Source organism: Lampris incognitus, chromosome 11, assembly GCF_029633865.1.
Source record: "Lampris incognitus isolate fLamInc1 chromosome 11, fLamInc1.hap2, whole genome shotgun sequence".
Classification (NCBI taxonomy): Eukaryota; Metazoa; Chordata; class Actinopteri; order Lampriformes; family Lampridae; genus Lampris; species Lampris incognitus.
The window spans coordinates 8,728,091-8,734,615 of record NC_079221.1 but is presented as its reverse complement, the minus strand read 5'-3'; positions in this window follow the sequence as shown (position 1 = coordinate 8,734,615).

Genomic DNA, 6,525 nt, shown 5'->3' with positions numbered 1-6,525 from the left:
GCACATACCAGAAAGCATTCGCTCTAACTCTTGAAACAACTAGTTCAATACAACTAGTTCCCTCAGCGCTAAACAATCACTTTCCAAAATTAAAAAAAAAAAAAAAACATATCAAACATCAATAAGTAATAAATAAAGTCCCTTCATCTGTAAGGTACGATTAGAGGTGAAATGTTATCAAATGGGCAACTTGCCACAGCTGCGGCTCCAGTAAAGTTGAGTCCTGTCCCGTTCTCTTGGCACCCGGCAGGGAAAAGTGAACTTTTTTCTGCCCTCTTTCCCACCTAAAGCCCTGTCCTTGTCGCCCCACTGAGCAGATGTGAATGAATCGGCTCTGATGGTTGGTTTTTAGTTTGCTGCAATATTTAAGCTTGGAGCCAGACGGCCTTTATTTGCCGGGCGACGCGTGGTGACGCAGGAGACAATAGGATCAACATGGCCAGTGCAGGGATGTATGGGAGCAGGCCTGAGGCTCCCACACCAACATGGACGCCGCACAGCCGGGGCACTGGGTGCACACTGATACTGCCCCGCACATGCATTTACACAGAAATACATATGTACTGTAAAAACAGCCACAGCCTCTGGCGGGCCAGTGCCCTGCCAAGCTTCGGAGGGTTTTTTTTAAGGCTGTCAAGGGCCAGGGAACCGAGTCTGAATCCCAGCGGGCCGGGCCGACCCCGGTGCTCGGTGGACATTGTCATTTTAAATGTGGCCGTGCAAAAAAAAAAGTGGCCATGCAGCACGGCAGAAGTAGGCCCATTTTATAAACCCGAAGGAAACTCTTCAACATTAACACGGCAGTCTGCTGTGGTCGACTTAGAAACGACCGTTTGACATCAACTTTTGATTTTGCCCGGAGTGGGTGAAGGCTAATGTCTTCTGCGTGACGATTTAGTCGCTTTTTTTTCCCCCAACTTGCCACAAGTGAGTCATTTTTGTACCAATAAACTAAATTGGTTGTTTTTTTTTCTCTAAAAGGCTAGTTTATTGTGATTTTTCACTTATGTTGACGATACTGTCATTCATATTGTGGTAGTACACAGTGAACAGGGTAAATAATCCACCCTAGTTCTGGCCTCTTTTATTTTCCTTCTCTTTTTCTGAGAGAGCAGTGATCGAAACAGGGTTTCACTTTGCCCGTGTTTGTCCGCTTAATATGTAACTGGTGTGTGTATGTGTGTGTGTGTTTGTGTGTGTTTGTGTGTGTTTGTGTGTGTGTGCCTGTGTTTATCATCATATGTGTGTCACCATAGTCGGAATGTGAAGAATTTCAGTTATTGTGAGAAGGAACCCATCGAGATGACTCTATTTGGGAAAGCTAGACAAACTTTCCAGGCACATGGAAGAACAACTCTGCGGAATAAATCTCTTGATCTCTAAATCACTTCCCAGTTGGTTGAGCAGAGAGTGAGATGCCACCATGGCCGAGTAGACACAAGCAGGGAAAAAATACATTCACTAGTAACTGAGGGGGAAAAAAAAGGGGGGGGGCGATGAGCGCTCCACAAATGAATAAACGCTTAGTGAAATACTTAAAACTTAAAATTACTTAAGTTACTTAGTGCTTAATGAAATACTTGAATAAATACTTAATGATACTGCCGCCCAAGGACTGCTGGGGTGGGCTCCGGCATCCCGCGACCCCGACTGGCATAAGCGGCTTGGATAATGGATGGATGGATGGATGAAATACTTCATAAGCAATAAATAGTTTACAAGAGACGTCATGCTCGGGGACAAAAATAAAATCTATAATTTTGAAAATTATCCGTAACTAAAACTCATTCTTAAGATGACAGATAGTGGACAAGTGGCCTGTTAGGGTCCTGACAACAGAGTTTATTCGAAAACTTTAAAAAAAAAATGTTCCTTCCAACTGTTGGCTTAAATTGGACATTTTTTTGTTCAACAAATTTAAATCATCATAATGACACCATAAGTAACTCAGAGCATCGGTTCACATTACCAAACAAGGCAATACAGATCATTTATAATATTATTTATATATAAATTTATAAATCGTCCAGTGTTATTGCCACTGCAAACGAATGGCTTCTGTGTCGTAGGTCAACGTTTCATCTGAACAGCATTTTGCTCATCAGACTCTGGGCTGCGAGCAGCTGCTGGCTAGTTCATCCTTGAGCTGATGAGTGAAGAACAGTCCTCGGGACTTCTCTTGTGTCAATCAAACTCAAATAAAGCAGCCTCACTCAAACCTCGCCACCTTGCTAGAGTCCTCTACCTGTGAGGACTACTCCGTGGACCAAGCTTTTGTCTAACCCCGAGTCACTCGCTCGGGAGTTACTGTGGCACGCCAGCCAAGAGGGGAGACGAGTGGACCGGGGTCCGGGGAGCAGGATATTGCTCTCAACAAGTGCAAGTGCATCGACAGGAGTCTGAAGGGTTTACAGATCCTAATCTCACCACGAGGAAACAAAAGGATTTAGTGATTATCCACCGGTGCGATGTCTCGGGGCCAACACGCACAACTTCGGACACAAACCACACTCCCGACTTGAGGAAAGTTTATTCCAGGATAGGTTTTTGTTTGCCTGTTATCTAAACTGTTGAAAAACTGTGCTCAAGAGGAAACAGTTGATGCGGCGATTTACACGAGGGAACAAAACAATTACATGGCAGTCAGCAGGCGATGCTTTATTATTTATCTAACATAAACATAGTTTATTCCCAGTCAAACAATTAATTTTCCCTAGATACAATCTGATTTCCATGTTCCAGGGTTGTGTCCATGTTCTCGAGGCCCAACAGAGGGTCGGTTTGCTCGGTGAAGGCATGGTGTGGTTTTAACGGCGCTCATTAAACTAGGTATCTTAGGGGACGTGGAGAACAATTTTATTGCCTTGAAATATGGAGCGCGCACAGGCTCGCGCATGGCGGTCTACATTCGCCGTCTTTCACCAGATTTTAATCAGCAGAGGCTACCACTCCTTTCATGGCTGCGTCTCCTCTCTGCCCATCTCACTGGGGCCGGCCCCTATCGCCTCTCGGCCAATAGCGTCCGCCGTCCCAAGTGGCATCACTGGGGTGGTGAACTAGAAAAAATCTGATCTTTGTTCTCTGATCTGTTGAATAGTGACAGAGCCGGTCTCCAAATACGGGGCCACAGGTTTCCGTAAAAGGAAAATAACTTTAAAAATAACCCTAAAAACAAGGGTCAGGCGCTGTCTCCTCGTGTAATATGACTTTTTACTGTCCTCGTGACACCCTGCTGATCACTAAACCTGATGTCAATGTGGCTGCTAACACATTAGCTCTCATCTAGCTAAGAATATATCCAGCTAAATGTAGCCCACTTTGACATCCAGCTGCTCATTATTGTTATTATTATTATTATTATGATGTGTGGCCCAAACAACTTTAACTGTCTATAATACACAACGCAAGTCCATAAATTGTCCTACAGTGCTGTTCATTGCTTTTGCTTTAGCAGTGTCTTCTGGACTTTCACTTTTTCAACCACTTTCAGCCCGGTTTTAGCCGAGACGGTGCACACTGTTTAGACATCTTTTGGATTTTTAATCAACATAAAAACTGTATACTGGGATGGCATCCAGGAATACCAACGTTACAAGCTAACTCGTTGGTTAGCTGTAAACTAGTCTCCATATATCCAAGAACGGAGACCATTCCTCAAGTTCATATTCTAAAAGAGAAAAAGAAATCCCCAGAACCAAATATTCCCTCTCTTCCACATGGCCTCAGCCAGTTGTGTTGGAGGATGGAGGCCATGTTCAGTGACAGTTCTCTGGGAGTGTCAGGGTATATCCACTGAGCTGGGGGACTAGGGGACTGGGGGACTCCCTTTAAAGAGCTGTGTGTTGGCATAGTGGACGCTTGCACGCTAAGCCCTACGGTGGGCCCGTGAATGGCACCGGGATTTTACACAAAGACATGATGTCATGATGGAGGGTGCGGACCCTATTGAGCAAGTGAAGTGAGGCGTGAGGCTAGATTAGAACCCCGAAGCACGGTACCAACTGTCCGTTAATCAGAACGCTAACACGCTAACAAACATATCATACGGTGATCTGCCTACAGCGCGATGGCGCCGCGCACTTCCTGCTCGTGCGGCCATTCAAAGGCAGAGGGAGGGAAGTGTGGCTGAAATGTCACCTTTGAAATGACCTTACCGACTGTGATATGACAGCTGAAAGTGTTTGGGCTTCAGTTTTAATTGGTTGATTCTAACATGTCGCGAGATAGCTGCTGTGGTCCTAATTTGCCCTTTTGCTCGCCCTTCATTTGTCAATTGACCATACTCACCACCCCTCTTAGGCTTATAGAGACGTGGCAGACATTGATACTCTCCCTGGATGGTCTCGGTCTATGATCAGTGGGAGGGGGGGGGGGGAGAAAAGCTTATGTCATCAAAAATCTCCATGCACTTCTAATGTAAAGCTTGTATTCAGATGGATGTATTCACATCGAGTTGCATCGGTGCGGTCGGCCGGAGATGGAATTTATTCTCAGATTCACAAACAGCAGATTCAAGCCCGTCCGCCGCTGCTAAGAGGTCTGGTTCGTTGCTCTGGACAGTCACCATATAAACTTGATATATTCTGCCTGAATTCCGCTGCCCGCTGAAGCCAGAGCGACTCTTCGCCTCTCGCTAAAGTCCACATTGCTGAGCGCCCATTTCCCCTCCCCGCCAAAGACCAGAGAGGGAAGAGGAGACCCACGGAAAACAGCATCAGCTGAAGCACTGTCTGTCACTTACAAAACAAACATCACTCACTCGGCTACTATTATCCGATACCTCGTGCCGCTCGTTACTCTCAGAACGAACATTTGCACATCGTAAAAAGTATTCAGTGTTGGCTTCGGGACACACGCCGTATAATTACAATTTGAGGCCTACTTCTTTTAGCCTACCCCATGACCTAAAGCTTAATGCGTCAAAGGTAGAACAGTCTGAAATCAAACAGAGATGCTATCTAACACAGAGGGGCAAATCAAGTGGCCTGTCACAAAACACTGTAGCAGCACTGTCCACACAACACTGTGCTGCTCAGACTTCAGCTTCTGCTGATGTGCACAGAAGACGCCTGCCCGTTTGAATTAAAGCCGTGTTAAGTTGTTAAATTAAAGAAAGGGGGGGGGAAAGGCGGCACAGTGGCGCAGTGGTTTAGCACCACAGCAAGAAGGTCCTGAGTTCGAATCCCGGGGTTTTCCAACCTCGGGGGTCATCCCAGGTCGTCCTCTGTGTGGAGTTTGCGTGTCCTCCCAGTGTGCGCGGTGGGGTTTCTCCGGGTGCTCCGGTTTCCCCCGCCATCAGAAAGACACGCATGTTGGGGTTACTACTGAGCGAGGCACGGCAGGCGAAGAGGGGTCGGTCCCCCCGGCGCTGCGCGGCGGCTGCCCACTGCTGCTATAGCTACACCGCTAGGGTGGGTTAAATGCAGAGGAAGAATTTCCCCAAAGGGGGTTGCTAAGGTAGTAAAAAAAGAAATCAGTAGGGGTTCAGGTTCGGGTAATTTCCCCTGGCTTGCTTACTTTAAGAGACTATATATCACATCATAACACCAACACTGTTATGTAATGGGATGTTATGTAGGTGAAGAATTTGTGACCATTTTTCACATAACATCCTATTACATAACAGTGTTGTGTTTTTTTGGGGGGGGCGGGATTTCCCCCCCTTTTTCTCCCTAACTGCATCCGGCCAACTACCCCACCCTTCCGAACCGGTCTCTGCTCCACCCCCGTGCCGATCCGGGGAGGGCTGCAGACTACCACAGGCCTCCTCCCATACATGTGGGGTCGCCAGCTGCTTCTTTTCACCTGACGGTGAGGAGTTTCACCAGGGGGACGTAGCGCGTGGGAGGATCACGCTATTCCCCCCAGTTCCCCCTCTCCCCCAAACAGGCGCCCCCGACCAACCAGAGGAGGCGCTAGTGCAGCGACCAGGACATGTACCCACATTCGGCTTCCCACCCGCAGACACGGCCAATTGTGTTTGTAGGGAGGCCCAACCAGGCCGGAGGTCACACGGGGATTCGAACCGGCGACCCCCGTGCTGGTAGGCAACGGAATAGACCGCCACGCCACCCGGATGCCCCCCCTTTCCATCCATCCATCCATCCATTATCCAAACCGCTTATCCTGCTCTCAGGGTCACGGGGATGCTGCAGCCTATCCCAGCAGTCATTGGGCGGCAGGCAAGGAGACACCCTGGACAGGCCGCCGGGCCACCACAGGGCCCACACACACACACACACACACCTTCACAACTAGGGGTAATTTAGTACAAGCGATTCGCCTGACCTACATGTCTGTGGACTGTGGGAGGAAACCCTCGCACACACATGGGGAGAACATGCAAACTCCACACAGAGGACGACCTGGGACGACCCGGGGCGACCCCCCCCCCCAAGGTTGGACGACCCCGGGGCTCGAACCCAGGACCATCTTGCTGCGAGGCGGCCGCGCTAACCACTGCGCCCCCCGTGCCGCCCCCCCCCCTACTCCTTTCCAAACACTTTTAAAATGCACAACACCACA